The sequence below is a fragment of the Capra hircus genome, chromosome 6, assembly GCF_001704415.2.
Source record: "Capra hircus breed San Clemente chromosome 6, ASM170441v1, whole genome shotgun sequence".
In the NCBI taxonomy this organism is placed as follows: domain Eukaryota; kingdom Metazoa; phylum Chordata; class Mammalia; order Artiodactyla; family Bovidae; genus Capra; species Capra hircus.
This window is the reverse complement of record NC_030813.1, coordinates 113,472,933-113,489,460: the sequence shown is the minus strand read 5'-3', so window position 1 is coordinate 113,489,460 and position 16,528 is coordinate 113,472,933. Positions and strand designations below refer to the sequence as shown.

At 47.5% G+C, this 16,528-nt stretch overlaps 1 protein-coding gene across 5 annotated transcripts in view; it reads right to left on the bottom strand.

The window, feature by feature from the left end:
- KIAA0232 (KIAA0232 ortholog) overlaps window positions 1–16,528 on the bottom strand; it is an 84,062-nt gene that overhangs the window by 55,541 nt on the left and 11,993 nt on the right. Inside the window, exon 1 of one of the 5 annotated variants that reach the window (XM_018049761.1) lies at window positions 10,336–10,839. The exons of the other annotated variants lie outside the window; for them this stretch is intronic. The gene's annotated coding sequence lies outside the window, so the exon portion shown is untranslated. Of the gene's footprint in view, window positions 1–10,335; window positions 10,840–16,528 lie in introns of those variants that run through there. 5 annotated transcript variants of the gene reach the window in all.

The window sequence follows — 16,528 nt, the reverse complement described above, 5'->3', positions numbered from 1 at the left end:
GAGATCCAACCAGTCCATTCTGAAGGAGATCAGCCCTGAGTGTTCTTTGGAAGGACTGATGCTAAAGCTGAAACTCCAGTACTTTGGCCACCTCATGAGAAGAGTTGACTCATTGGAAAAACCCTGATGCTGGGAGGGCTTGGGAGCAGGAGGAGAAAGGGACGACAGAGGATGAGATGGCTGGATGGCATCACTGACTCAATGGACGTGAGTCTGAGTAAACTCCGGGAGCTGGTGATGGACAGGGAGGCCTGGTGTGCTGCGAATCATGGGGTCACAAAGAGTCAGACACGACTGAGCAACTGAACTGATGAACACAGAAGCAAAAAATTCTTAACAAAAGTTTAGGAAATTGAATCCAACAATATACATCCAGAGTACAGTGGAATCAGAAAAACATCATTAATGAAGGGTATGTTAATTGTCTTGGCCAGAGAACTCCTAAAAATCTGTTTCACTGTGAACAACTTAGTGGAAGGCTTTTCTCCATCATTTAAATGCATAAAGACTTTAAAAATTCACACAACAGACTCAGTTCACTGTAAAGACTGATTAAAACCAACAAACAAAAAAACTGTTTTAGTGTACTATGCTTATTTTAAAACATGGTTGTGGGAATCTCTCTGTTGTCATTAAGAGATTTAGCCAAGGGAAAGGATCCAAGAAATAGGTGAGAGACAAAATAAAGCAAAACACATTGAATGCCCATAATCTCATCAAAGCCAGTTAACACCTTGCATCATTACCCCTAAGAGATTCTTGCTGTAATGTGTTCAGTAGTCGACTTCATATAAATTTTGAATCGCCCATCTCCTTACAGTCATTAGGGGCAACAGTTTGTTTTTACTGTCTACGCAGAACAGACTCAGAGGACTGGAGGAAAGAGAGGAAAGGCCGCCATGTCGGGGAGGAGGGGCATTGGGCTATGTGGTCAGCTGGGCAGCACCAGGGAGAGGACCCTAACAACAAGGGCCTGAGACAGAAGCACTCCAGTCACACAACGACAGGTCTAAATGTTCCTGAAGCTCCTTGCTGTGAATCTCAACTGTTAACAGGTGACCCAGGTTTAAATAGTGGGCTGTTAACTAAGCTTCCCTTCTCCTAAGCTGCAAGCCTTTGGCAGAGGAGCAAACATTTGACCCAATGGAAGCCTTTATATTCTAGTTCTGAACTGAAAGTTACCTGTTTAACCACTTGGCCAAAACAATGCTGGGATCTAACAAGCATATCGGAGAAGGTGATGGCACCCCACTCCAGTACTCTTGCCTGGAAAATCCCATGGGCGGAGGAGCCTCGTAGGCTGCAGTCCATGGAGTCGCAAAGAGTCGGACACGACTGAGCGGCTTCACTTTCACTTTTCACTTTCATGCACTGGAGAAGGAAATGGCAACCCACTCCAGTGTTCTTGCCTGGAGAATCCCAGGGATGGGGGAGCCTGTGGGCTGCCGTCTGGGGTTGCACAGAGTCGGACAAGACTGAAGCGCCTTAGCAGCAGCAGCAAGAAGCATATGCAAAACCCGCTTATCATTCACCTGGCAAGTTCAAGAACACAGCTGGCAAACACCAAAATGCCAAACTCTGTCTATTTGCCTTCACACTCATTTCAGAACATGAAGTTGAGTCAGCATGAAGGTAAACTGTATTTAGTTAAAATTCTCTAAGAAAAAGATAAAGCACAACCATATATATTCAAAGGCTGTTTTGTCCCATTTTTCCAACTTCTTCTTCTACAAAGGTTTACACTGAGAAAAAAAGAACCTTCAAATTATCTTGAGCATCCTTCTCCCACACAAAATTAACCCAAACCATCCTAAAGAGTGGGCTGCATAAACGATAATTTTAAAGGCCCAACAATAATACTCTCATTTTAGAATTTCTTTTGTCTTTTTTACTTTAAATTTTAAGTGGTTTGAAACCAAAAAATACATATATAGCTAATCAAATGCCCATGGAAGGATGCACCTTCTTTAATTCATGAAGACAAGACAGACGAGTGGGAAGCACACCAACCTAGGTTTGGTGCCCATAACTTATCTGTAAAAGAGAATAGTAAATCCTTGCTCTCCCGACCTCTCGACTTCTCACAAGGTTGCTGCAAATGAGCAAGTGAGAAACGCCTCCAACTATTTGTGGCCTCTGCATTTCATGAAATGTCATACCAGCGGAAGGAGGTATTATTATAAACTCCCCTTGTCAACTGTCCACTTACTCTTACAGGATTCTTCACTAATAAGATTATCTGAAGAACAGCAATTATGTAAAATACGTTAAGCTTTTAGTACAAAAAATACTCAATTACCTCACTATCCTTAAAAAAAAAAAACTATGAAATCACCTTCGTTTACAATAACCTAGTTCTAGTCATAGCAGCCTTTGCTTTTGTGAGGAACAGTCTGGTCTCTAGCACAAGTTCCAATGGGACTGCGAAGAGCTTAAGTGGTGGAGTGCAGAGGATGGACGCAGAAGCGCCATAGACCCGTCTGCCCCGTTTCCCGTGTTCTGGCCTGTGCGCATCTGCGTAAGTACCATGGACCCATCTGCCCCGTTTCCCACGTTCTAGGCCGCGCGCATTTGCAGAAGCGCCATGGACCCCTCAGCCCCGTTGCCTGTGTTCCGGGTTGTGCGCATCCGCAGGAGCACCAAGGACTCGTCTGCCCCGTTTTCCGTGGTCTGGACTGCGCACGTCCGCAAGAGCACCTAAGACCCCTTGGCCCCGTTTCCCGTTTTCCGGGCTGTGCGCATCCGCAGAAGCGCCATGGACCCCTTGGATCTGTTTCCCGTGTTCTGGACCGAGCGCATCCGCAGGAGCACCGAGGACCCCCTCGGCCCGGTTCCCGTGGTCTGGACCGTGCACAGATGCACTATTAGGCCACACTGTCCCCAACAATACAGGCGCAGGCGCTCAGCACACACCACTTTCCTTGTGCGGCCCACTGTACCGTTTCTACGTGTTTCAAGGGCTCTAGAATTAAAAATAGTCCTGGGAGTGAACGAACATCACCCCTCAAAAGACTTTGGGGTTGAAGAGAGCCTCCGGGCCAAGTTATTACTGTGAGCCCAGTGGAGTGGGGGGGGCGGGGAATCGTCCGTCAAGCCTTGCTCACTCCCACGCCCCAGCCGCCCCCCACACAAGAAACCCCACGTCACCCTCCGTCTCCAGCAGTCAGTCAGGGCCCTGGGGCCTGTGACAGCTACGATCAGACCGGGAACCAGAACAACAAACTGAATCCTAAAAATGAAAGCATTTAATTCTGTAATTATCTGGTCCACATGTTTTCAGAGTGATATAATTAGTCCCAAATGATTTCTCTATCTAGGAGAAAAGAAAACACATCTTAAGGACCTAAGTCATTACATAAGAACTTTTCCAGCAAACTGCCAGACAAAACATGGTAATGCCACCATCTTCAAATGAGTCATTTAATGATGAAGCAGTCTTTTTCTTTCTGGCAGGTCTGGGGGTGCTAATGGGGGGTTCTGAAGAAGTCCACTGACCTTTCAGATTTTCCTCTCCTATGTAACAATGTTGTAAGAAACACAGTGCCCTGGCCTTACACTCTTTGTGACACCACAAACAGTGATGAAAACAATCCAAACCGCAGCTCCCATCAGTGTTCTCAAACAGCTACAGGAGACACTCTCGGTAGCTCAGCTTCCTTAGTGCTCAAGTGGAAAAGACACGCAGCAGAAACTAAAACATACCAAGGTACTCCCCACCACTTCTTTTTTGGTGACATACATATTTTTAGGTTTGCACAAAAACTCATAAAAATTATTTCAAAAAGCACATTCTCTGACACGGAACATACGTGTTACTTGTGGGCTGTCTTCTCAACTCACCTGTGTCACAGCACAGCTGATCACAAAGAGCACCAGGCCGTGAACAGTCGTAAACCTGGCTTCTCTGGGCAAAGTGAAAATCTTGCACAGCCCTGCTCAAGCAAATATTCACTTGCTGAAGCTTTCTTTCGGGGTCTCGGAGCCCTTTTCTTTATGCACAAGTTTATAATACACATTTTTACTGTAAAGGCTTTTTAAAGGATTTTTTAAAAATATGGAAGCAGAAGGGCAGACATACACAATTTCTCCAGTCTAGTTCACTGTTAGTATACTGGTATGACTGTCAGTGTCTGTGTGACTATTTTCACACAGGACTTAAAAGCTTTCATTACTTCTACTTATTAAATATGAATATATACTTTCATATCCTGCATTTTTCACCTAAACATTATGTCACCCCAGTGTTGCTCCAGAGCCTTACTACGTTGTCTAATACAGTGGCCCCTAGTCACACTGGCTATCTAAATAGAAAAATCAGTTCCTCAGCCACAGTTCAAGTGCTCTTACAGCCATACGTGGCTAGCAGTGGCCCTACAAATATGAAACACAGGACATTTCTCTCATCACAGAAGTTCTACTTGACAAGGCTGGCTTTGACGCTCTCCAGCAGATGACTGTGTTGGGCTAAATGAGAACTGTCAGCTCTTTTTCCTAGAGTTCCCACGCCCCTCACGTGCCTGCAAACTGCACAGACACTCCTCCTCATACCAGAAGATGGGGTGCCTGCCTGCGTCCCAGAGGAAGTGTGTGAGGGACCTGGCAAAGCGCCGCCCTCAGGCCTGAGAGGCCTCACCCGTCTCAAGTAGTCAGATCCCACTGCAGCAGAACATACTATACAGTTAAGACCGTGGAAGAACGAAACCAGACTGTAGAGAGCGGTCAGAGACGCAGTGGACTGCAGTGCTGGCAAGGGCTCTCGAGGGGCCCCTGGACTGCAAGGCGATCCAACCAGTCCATCCTAAAGGATATCAGTCCTGAATACTCACTGGAACGATGGATGCTGAAGCTGAAACTCCAATACTCTGGCCACCTGATGCGAAGAACCCACTCACTGGGAAAGACCCTGATGCTGGGACAGACTGAAGGCGGGAGGAGAAGGGGACGAGAGGATGAGACGGTTGGATGAGACTGTTGGATGGCATCAGGGACGTGATGCACATGCGCTTGAGTAGGCTCTGGGATGCGGTCCCTGGGGTCGCAGAGAGTCGGACACAACTGAGCGACTGAGCCGAACAGAGCAAAAGACAAGACAGAAGAAAACAGGACAGGGGGCCAAGGGCAACATCTGGGAGGAAGGTTATTTAGTCCAAGGGAGTGGGTGTGCTGCAGAAACCACTCCCAATCGCTGGAGACGAACACCAATGCCAGTATCTTGCTCATGCTCCATGTCCGTCCTGGACGGACAGCGGCGCCTGGCACAATCACTGAGCAGAACCACTCTGGGCCATAGGATGACCCTGGCCGTCAGCCCTGCACCCTGCCAATCCAGAAGTGGGAGGAAAAAAAGAAGAGACTATCTGAACCCAAGTGTGTACCTGAGCTCTGAAAGCTTCTCCTGGAGCAAGTCACTCCCCCCTCATCAACCAAACCAAGTCTCAGGGGCTCACTTCATTTACACAAGGGGTGTGTGTGTGTGTGTTGGGGGGGGTGCCAGGGAGGAGAAGGGCGGGCAGCAACAGGCGTCAACAGCCCCAGGCCTCACTGTGGCTTCAAGGGGCAACAAATAGGGGGCTCGACAGGAAACAACTCTACAGTCTGACATGGTAAGTCTAACGCTGACCCAGCCATCTGGTAAACTCAGATGGAACATTCAAAGCCACGGATGAATTAAAACACTGCAAAAAGAAAAAGAATCCATACAAAAGAGACTCATTTTAATGCTCAAAAAGGTTTCTGGCAGGCACGAACGCTGCAGAGATGAGTGGCTAGGTGGTAATGGGGTGGAGTCCCGCCCTGGGCCCCTAAGCAGCCTTCTCCGCAAAGGGCGATCTGTGCTCTCCAGCGACACTGAGGCCTCTCGCTGTCCTCAGCAGCCTCGTCCTTCAGTGACCCCCCATTCACACGCTTCTCCAAGCGCCTCTGGTGCGGGGGTTCCCTCCAAATGCGGCTGGTCTTCAGGGCCTAGCCTGACATGGTCCAGGTGCTATACAGCAGAGTGCTGAGCCCTTTGGCAGGTGATCAAAACTGTCTGGTCAAATACTCCCCAATCTAACAGGGGGAATGAATTCTGAAGGAGAGAGTCTGGGAGAGAAAACAATATCCATACACTGGCATGGGAGGGGGGTGTTGGGGGGGAGGGCACCCGGGAAGCCCCAAACACACACACGCCTCCCAGAGGCTTCCTGCGTCCTAGGCACAATACAGACTTCTTCCCACTGAACCCACTGCCCTGTGACCTCGTATGGGATAATTTATGCCTTCACTCTATTTTTAACTGGTCCTTCTTCACTACCAGTTTCATCAAAAAATTGTTAAAAAGTACTCTGCTGCTGCTGCTAAGTCGCCTCAGTCGTGTCCGACTCTGCGACCCCATAGACAGCAGCCTACAAGGCTCCCCCGTCCCTGGGATTCTCCAGGCAAGAATACTGGAGTGGGGTGCCATTTCCTTCTCCAATGCATGAAAGTGAAAAGTGAAAGTGAAAGCGCTCAGTCATGTCCGACTCAGTATTCACCAAAGGGGCCTACATTACCTGTGAATAATTTTTCCATTTGGGTGTCCATAGGATTTTCACATAAAGAAAAGCCTTTGAAGAGGAAGGGTAAAGGGTATAAAACAGAAAAAACAACACAGAAACGAGAATAAAGAGATGGATGTCTGAACACTATGATTCTTCATATTCTACTACTTTCACAAAATTCCTAAATAACATTTGCCAGGAAACCAGAGAGGGCACTCACATAATGAGGGAGTTAAGCATATACATGTAATCCTTGCCAATTATTTTCAGATCTCAGCGCACCGATTTGGAACACAAGGTGCTGCTTATTCTCTTTAGTAGGTAGCCTGGCTCCAGAGCCAATGTATGGCTGGAATGGGAAAACCCACAGAGAATCTATGGATTCTCCCCCACAGCTCTATCACTGAGGACAGGATCAGGGGCTAAAAGCTGGTCATTTACACCTGTTTAGCCATGTAACTGGAAAACTACATAGAAATGGACAATCAGATCTACAGTCTCTTCCCCATCTAGAAGTGTGTCCAGACCTAGGAAACGAATAAGGCTCCATTATAAAATAATGCAATTAACAAATCTAGTGCAGGACATGAGTTCCTTCTGTGCAAGCAGGAAGCACTGCGTAACAGACCAAGAAATCCCACTTTCACTGGCCAGGTAACCAGCAACGATCAGTGTATATTCTTCAGGGACAAACAAAATGAATTTTTTTCATGAAGGTAGGATAGTTCTCGTAGATAAATAAGAACTACCGCTTGATAGCAAAAGTAACTAGCAAATGCCTTAATAAACTGCTGCCATGTAACAGACCTTGGTTAATATCTATGTTTAAAAGGAAGAGCCAACTATACGAAGGTAAAGTACAGGTGAAAGCGCTCAGTTCTACTAAGAATCAGAAGTACCGAACAGTCTCCCATTAAAGCGAAACAAATCAGACGCAGATCAAGTGTGAGATGAGAATGAATAAAAGGGAAGAACTGTCCAACTCGGAGGAATTCTCTACTGACTGTGCTGTTGTCAAATGCTTACAGGAATCAAAGTCCAGACCAGCCTTTCTGTTCTGACAGCTGTAACTGGGCTACACACGGAGGAGATGAACTGCTTGTGGCACGTAGCCCTGCTTTATTTCTAAGTTTTTCCTGACTAGCAGTTCCTTGCTGATTCACTACTCACCACTCAATACTTCCGGTCTGAAAAGCTGAACTGCTTTTTCAAAGACTGTAATTTATTTGCAGGTTGTCACAGTACAGTAACCAATGAGGTGTTTAGCTTAGACCTCAGAACTCTTTAGCAGGGCTATAAAATAGCAGTTTTTATGCCTTTAAAAAAGTCTTTACAGAGACTTAGAAAAATGTCCCCTTTTCTCCTAAAAGGGGCAAATTTCATGTCATACAGTTTGCAGGATTAAAAAACATACATGAAGCCATCTGGGTCAAAAGGAAAGTGAAGTTGCTCAGTCGTGTCCAACTCTTTGCGACCCCATGGACTGTAGCCCACCAGGCTCCTGTCCATGGGATTTTCCAGGCAAGAGTACTGGAGTGGGTTGCCATTTCCTTCTCCAGGAGATTTTCCCAACCCAGGGATTGAACCCGGGTCTCCCCCATTGCAGGCAGACACTTTACTGTCTGAGCCACCAGGGAAGGGAGATGGAAATGTATATACCTGTATATGAAGTGAAGTAGTAGTCTCAAAGATTACAAAGCAGCTATCAAAGAAAACCCAAAAATTCAAACAAAGTTCACTACTATGAAATTCTAGACAGCTTTTAGAAAAAATGTTGGAAAAGAGAAGGAGCAACTAAACTTTAGGGACCTAGAAACTTCACTTAGGAGCAAGTTATACTAATCCTACTCTAACAAATGCACATTTTCACAAACCCAAAGTGACTTTGTTAGTTTTGTTTTCACAGAGGTCTTCCCTGACCAGGGATGGCAACTGTGCCCCTGCAGTGGAGTGCGGATTCCTAACCACTGGACCGCCAGGGAAGTTTAAAAGCAAGTTTATTTGGAAACGAAACGAAACAAAAAGAACAGGCAGATTTTTGGAATTTTTGAAAATGCAAAAAACTCCAACATAATGAAAACTACTCTGTCAAGGATGAAACATTCTATCAAGTGAAAGAGTAGATCACTGTGTATTACAGTAAGTTTTAAAAGTGATACTGCTGCTTGTCAAAATGCCTATGTACAAAAACTTTACAGCTTTCAACTACTCATCTCAAAACTACAAAGTAATCTATCTTCTGAGTTCCCTGAGTGGGAGAAAAATGGCCGGAAATCCTACAACTCACTAAGAGTAAGACAGTGAGCCAATTTGTTGGTAGTTACTATTAAAAGCCGCTGTATTACTTAACACATATTGTTGTTGTTCGGTCACTAAGTCATGCCCAACTCTCTGTGACCCCGTGGAATGCAGCATGCCAGGCTCTCCTGTCATGGATCACAGACTTGTTATGGAAGAAGGGCTTGTGTTAACTCAACAAAGCTATGAAATACGCCGTGCAGGACCACCCAAGATGGACCAGTCACAGTGAAGAGTTCTGACAAAATGTGGTCCACCGGAGGAGGAAATGGCAAATCACTCCAGTATTCTTGCCTCGAGAACCCCATGAACAGTATAGTATTAATACATATTACAGTTCTCTAAAATATACCTAGGTAAGAAGCAATATTTGGGTAATGTTTCAGGTCTGTCAACGAAGGATACCTAATTCAGTATAAAAATTTTATACAGATTATCTGACTCGTATCTTACTAGTTAGAAATTTTAAAGCATCAAAATAAAATTGTCTATTTGATTTTGCAAAATGATATAGATTTGAGAACTCAGAACAGGTTTGCTGTACATATTTTCATTCTGCATCCACTAATTACATGCTTCAGAGATTAAATCAAGTTTTTAGATGCAACTCTTAAGATAGCCACAGTATAGCCCCTAGGAAGCTATTTAAATGAACAGTGTCAAGGTTTAAAAGAGAGCCTGCTAGATGACAAAAAAATGTATCACTTCTATTATAGAACTACCTCCTTTTTGCATGAGTTAGGAAAATACCAGGGCTGAAATAAAGGCAGTTTTTCTTTTTTAATTTTAGGACACCTTGAAACTTTTAATATGGTAGTAATATGCCTGTGGCACCTCCAGGAAAGAGACAAAGTAGCATCTCCATACTTGCTAAAGACCTGTTTTGTGTTCCTCAGAATATGCTTTGGTAAATATAATCTTCTAACCACGAAGAATTAACATTTTCTCTAAGGCCCACATTGTAAGCAAGACCTAGACCACCTAAGGCCCTCAGAGCCTCAATTTCCGCAGGACTGAAACGTTAACCTGGGACTTCCCTGGTGGTCCAGCAGTTAAGACTCCACCTGCCAATGGAGGGACAAGGGTTCGATCCCTGGTCTGGGAAGGTCTCACATGCTGCGGGACAATTAAGTCCGTGCACAACCGCTGAAGCCCGAGTGCTCCAGGGCCTATGCTCTGCCACAGGAGAAGCCCCCGCGATGAGAAGCCCGGCGCCACACAAGTGCAGCGTAGTCCCCGCTCTCTGCAACCAGAGGAAGCAGCCACAAGACTGACTCAGTGCAGCCAAAACAACAACCTTCAAAAGTTTCTAATTAAAAAAATTTTTAAAAAGAAAACTGAAGATTTAGGAATGAGATCATTAGTTGTATCCTTCTCCTTTTCTATAAATCATCTGCGTAAATTGTACTATTCTATTTAGTAAAATCAATCAGTACTCCTCTGTGGCATCGGAAACTTCCAGAGTCTCCCTTTTCCCCAGGCATGCCAGGGTCCTCATCTGTTATCTTTGATGACATACACGGAAAGGCTGCTGGCTGATGCCCGCGTCCTCCGTGCTGTGACGATCTCCTGGTGCCCGAGACAAGCACGGCGGGAAGGCAGGCACCCGAACACCGTGGGGAGCCTACAGCCACTGAGGCGGGCTCAGGCGTGTTTCTGCTTCACACAGCCTCCAAGCTGTATTTTAGGGGATCAAGGCAGACACCTGGAGGTGCAAACACAGGAGGTTAAGGGCAGAACCACCGCCAAGAGTGAATCCAGCTGGCCAGTGGATCCACACTGGAGGGAAGAGGATCATTCTCAGGGGGTACACTCTGGGGCTGGTGGAGACGCAGGCTAGAAGTACGGTACCTGATCTAACATATGTGCTGAAAGCCTCAGAAATGCTACTAAGGAAATGGCAACCCACTCCAGTATTCTTGCCTGGAGAATCCCATGGACGAGGAACCTGGCAGGCTATAGTCCATGGGGTCGCACAGAGTCGGACACGGCTGAGCTACTTCAAGTGTACTTTGAGGCATTCCTGAATTTGGGAAACACACTAAGAGGTCCTATGATATTTGGAGCCCAATGACGACTTGTCTTATGTAATTCTCCTTAGATCAGTGAAACAGCTATACTTTTCTAAAACCCCCAAAATATAAGTACTTTAAAGACAGGCTAACAGTACAACATTTCTAAAAATATATATTTAAAATACTGTACTCAGCAAAGTGTGATACTCTTCAAGGTGATACATTTTGGGTTGGAATTTTACAGTAATTAAAACTCTCTGGGATTTCCTTGGTGGTCCAGAGGTTAAGACTCATGCTTCCAATGCAGGGGGCGTGGCTTTGATCCTTGGTTGGAGAACTAAGATCCCACAAGCCACAAGGTGCAGGCAAAAAAAAAAATTTTTTTTTATTTAAAAAACAAAACCAAGTAACTTCTTCCCTCAAAAGACAGAGTGAAATGATTTCATTTATATAAAGAGCCGCAGTACAGGTCAAAACTTTAAAATTTCATGGATGTGTCCAAATCGTAAGCTTTTTACACGGACCGTGGCTGTGAGCTTTATTCCCAGATACCAGGTTCAGCTGCTCCTAGGTGCTCTCCACGGCCGTCATCTGCGCCGGCCGACGGCTCTGCTCCCCGCATCCCGCCCCCACTGACGCACGGTCTGGGCTGCGGAGCGCCGGGAAGGGCAGCGGCACCAGCGGGGCGTCCTGCGTCGTCTCCGCGATTATACAGGAAACGTTTCCACACTTCCTCACTAAGAAGGATGCCTCTCTAGGTTTTCCGCAGACATTCTTTATTGGTTAAGCACATTTCCTGCTACTTGACATCTAAGATCATAGATACAGCTCAGTCACCTGTATCCAGAATGAGTGAGCAAAGATCCTTTCTTCCTTGTAACAGAAGCTGTGGTTTTCTTCCAGCAACAGAAGCAGCTTATGCTTACTGAAGCCTTACCATCTAAGTGTTCCCTTTTTTACAGATGAGGAAACTGAAACTCAGGAAATGAATATCCCCAAACAGAAAGAAAAGAGGAAGAGTTGGGATTTGAAAGCAGGCTGAGCTGACGCCAGAGTCGAGCTCCTCACCGTTGCAGACCATCCCATAACGACTCACAACAACCCAGAAGGGTCCTTCTGGGCCCAAAGGGGACGACCTTAGCGGCACTGGTCTGCATCTAAGTCTGGCTTTCCAGGGATTCCGCCCTGCTTGAACACAGCACAACTGTACCACAGATTCTGGAAGAGAGCCTATGATCATCAAAGCGGGATGAATCAGCAGGGGAAAGAGAGAGGCAGGATTAAATGAGATGAGAATTTAATTCACGTTATACAGGGTTTCAAATTTTCGAGAAGCTGTGGCTCCAAGGATCTCCACGTGACTGATAAATATTTGAAAACACGCAGAAAATCAAGGAAGTCTAGACCACACCAAGAAAACAGCAGGTCAGCATAGATAACACATGAAATAAAGTAAGTTTCAGGAAGCCAGTGCGTTTAATCTGGGAAAGAAAAGCTTAACGTGCATCATAACTCTGCTCACCACCCAACCCCCCCACATGCACACTACACACGTGGTGGTGGGAGTCACCCCACACACATGCACATGTTATACACATGCACATGCTATACACACGGTGAGGGGAGTCACCCCACACACACGTGCACATTTTACACACATGGTGGGGGGAGTCACCTCACACGTACATGTTACATACATGGGGGCGTCACCCCCACACATACATGTTACACACACGGTGGAGGTGTCAACCCCCCACATGTGCACACTACACACGGTGAGGGGAGTCACCCCACATACACGTGCACATTTTACACACATGGTGGGGGGAGTCACCTCACACGTACATGTTACATACATGGGGGAGTCACCGCACACACACGTTACACACATGGGGTTGTCTACCCCCGACACACGCACATGTTACATACACAGTGGGGGTGTCAACGCCCCCCACATGTGCACATTACACACATGGTAGGGGGAGTCACCACACACATGTACATGTTACACATGGGGGCTGTCTCCCCATACACATATGTACATGTTACACACACGGTGAGGGGAGTCACCCCACACACACATTACATACACGGTGGGGGTGTCACCCAGACATGTATGTACATGTTACATACATGGTAGGGGGTGTAGCCCCTCTCACACATGTACATGTTACAGTGTACATATGTACGTGTTACATATACAGTGGGGGTATCACCCTTGCACACACATATGTACACATTACATGCACAAGGGGTGTCACCCCCCTACACACATATGTACATGTTACACAGACGGTGAGGCGGGTGTTGAGTGGAATCAGAGACAAAGGGGAACAGCCCTATCCTGTATTTTTCCAGAAGGTCAACCGGTAAACCAAGTCACTCAAAAGCACTCTAAGAAAAATGCCACCCTACTGGCCGCACTGTGCCCCTTCCCAGGACTGCCCCACGTGCAGTGACTGACTGGCGCGCATACGCGGCTCCAATCTGGGGCAACTGGAGCTCCACAGCTCCCCGTGGCGGGAGGGGAGCAAGGTTGGGCTGGGCCTGCCAGGCAGCCCGACGGCCCAAGGCTCTGTTCCACGTGCAGGTGCGGCCCCCTCAGGCAGGTCCGAATCCCCACTCTGCATGCTAACCTGTCTGCACCTGCTTTCCAGAGCACCCGCCCACCAAAGGACTCACAAAGGAACCGAAGGCCCCATCAGAGTCACAGGCCCCTCAGCTGAAACATCAGAAACAGTCGCCACTTGGGGTAAGCTACTTCGTGCAAGACACCATGGGGGCACAGGCAGCGTCAGCGGAAGGCAGTGGTGGTGTGCTATCCAGTAATTTAAAAACCTATGACAACGAGACTTCAGCACATGCATGAAATGATCATGCTCGCACATCATTCGCTCTGCAGAAAAGGCAGAATCCACGATTCCGCTCTATGTAAACACTGTTTTATGTTTAAGAACACAAGTATGCTAACCAGAGTTCTAGGCAATGTAATCACTTTCAGTTAGTAACTCCTCTTCATTCTCTTACAACCACCATTCGTTTTTCTATCTACCTCGGTTTAGACGCTGTGTCAGTGACTGATGTCCTCAGAAGGAAGAGGAAATCTGGGCAGAGACACTCAAGGACATCACATGAAGGCAGAGGCAGAGACCAGACTGGTGTGCCTGCAGACCGAGAAATGCAGTCCCAGAGGTTAGGAGAGGGGCACGCAGCGGCTCCTCCCGCAGAATCTCCAGGAGCCAGCCCTGCCGACGACAGGGGACTGCTGACCCCAGGACCGAGCAGGAGCGTCTGTGGCTCGCAGCTGCTGGGGCGGTGGGGCCCTATTTCAGCTGCGCCAGGAAACACAGCCCATCTGCGGCACGGCCCCCACTACGTGTGACGCCAAATGCGCTTCTGCTCCTACAGCTTTTATCCTGGTAAAAGGTGTCCAGGGAGGTGACAGGGGAAGCCTTGGAAGCACCCCATCTTCATGTTCAGAGAGGGGTCACCTGATCTAGGGCTGTTCAAACATTTCCCCAAGTGGTAGAAAGTGAAAGTAAGAGTCGCTCAGTTGTGCCCGACTCTTTGCAACTCCACGGACTATACAGTCCATGGGATTCTCCAGGCCAGAATACTGGAGTGGGGGACCCTTTCCCTTCTTCAGGAGATCTTCCCAACCCAGGGATCGAACCCAGCTCTCCCACACTGCAGGCGGATTCTTTACCAGCTGAGCCACCAGGGAAGCCCAAGAATACTGGAGTGGGTAGCCTAGCCCCTCTCCAGGGGAATCTTCCCAACCCAGGAATCGAACTGGGAGTCGCCTGCATTGCAGGTGGATTCTTTACCACATGAGCTATCAAGCAGTAGATCCCAGGACTAAATCTGACAGGGGCTGAAGGGGCACAGCCGAGGGAGGGGTGCGGGGCCTGCCCATCACCCCAGCCCCTGCCTCACGCAGTAAGTCACCTGGGCTAAGAATTCTACCCATTCATTCATTCAGCAAACGTTTGAGCCCCTAAGTTGTGCAGATCCTGCCTTCACAGCACCAACAAGCACCGAGTTCAGCCCAACCTCGTCTTATGGGTTAAGAAACTGAAGTGAGCACTCAAAGGTTAGGATTGGGGTCACTGTGGGCCTAGGTCCAAAGCTGTGTCTCTCCGCAGCACCGTTCACCCCTCATTTGACTTGCAGCCTTGCCGGCATAAGATTTTGGAGAGTCAAAGACAAGCCATTTCACTTCGCATCTAGCACGTCCTTCTTTTTATTAGCCTCTTATCTGGTTGTGCTGGGTCTTCACTGCTGCGCCCAGGCTTCCTCTAAGGTGAGGCCAGCGATATCTGGTTGTGCTGGGTCTTCACTGCTGCGCCCAGGCTTTCTCTAAGGTGAGGCCAGCGAGGGCACCTCTCAGCTCCAGCGCCCAGGTTCCCCGCTGCAGCGGCTTCTCCCGTCGCAGGGCAAAGGCTCTGGGACTGCGGCTTAGGCAGTGGCGGTGAACAGGCTCGCTTGCTTCAAGGCATGTGCACCTTCCCGGACTAGGGATCGAGCCTGCGGCGCCTGTGTTGGTAGCCAATGCTCACCCCACCCCACCCTCCAGCACATCTTTCTTAGTCGTGGTTTCTGGATACGCTTCACTGTCCCCACAGGTCTGGAGGCATCTTGAGAAGCTGGGCGACCTGAGGCCAAGCCAGAGAGAAAGCGAGATGGGCTCTGCTCCAGTGCAGCCGTACAGACGGCTGGGTGCTCCCTGAGCCCTTTCAAGGCTACGGCCCGCCTGCACAGGCAGGGCCTGAATATGTTCCACTTAAGATGCATTTCGCTTCTGTGACAGTGTCTATCGCATGGTCAGTGAAAAAGCTTAGAAACACTGTTCTTTGATTTGCACATGTGCTTTTCTGGAAACAAGAGAATGAAATGAAGGGGAGGGGGGAGTATAACATCTAAGAGCAAAAACACTCGCCTGATGTAAGTTGTTGTTTACTTGCTAAGCCGTGTCTGACTCTTGGTGACCCCATGGACTGCAGCACACCGGGCCTCCCTGTCTTTCACCAATCTCCCGGAGCTTGCTCAAACTCATGTTAATTCAGTTGGTGATGCCACCCAACCATCTCATCCTCTGTCGCCCCCTTCTCCTCCTGACCTCAATCTTTCCCCAAATCAGGATCTTTTCCAATGAACTAGCTCTTTGCACCAGGTGGCCAAAATATTGGAGCTGAAACATCAGTCCTTCTAATGAATATTCAGAGTTGATTTCTTCTGGATTGACTGGTTTGATCTCCTTGCAGTCCAAGGGGCTTTCAAGAGTCTTCTCTAGCACCACAGTTTGAAAGCATCAATTTTTCAGCTCTCAGCCTTCTTTAAGATCCAATTCTCACATCCATACATGACTACTGGTAAAACCATAGCTTAGACTATACGGCTGTCTCGGTTTGTCAATAGCTTTCCTTCCAAGGATCAAGTGTCTTTTAATCTCACGGCTGAAGCCGCCGTTCACAGTGATTCTGGAGCTCAAGAAAATAAAGGCTGTCACTGCTTCTCCTTTCCCCATCTATCTGCCACAAACTTCTGGGACCAGATGCCATCATCTTCGTTTCTTGAATGTTGAGTTTTAAGCCAGCTTTTTCTCTCCCCTTTCATCCTCATCAGGAGGCTCTTTAGTCTCTCTTCACTTGCTGCCATTAGAGTGGTATCCTCTGTATTATCTGAAGTTGCAGACAT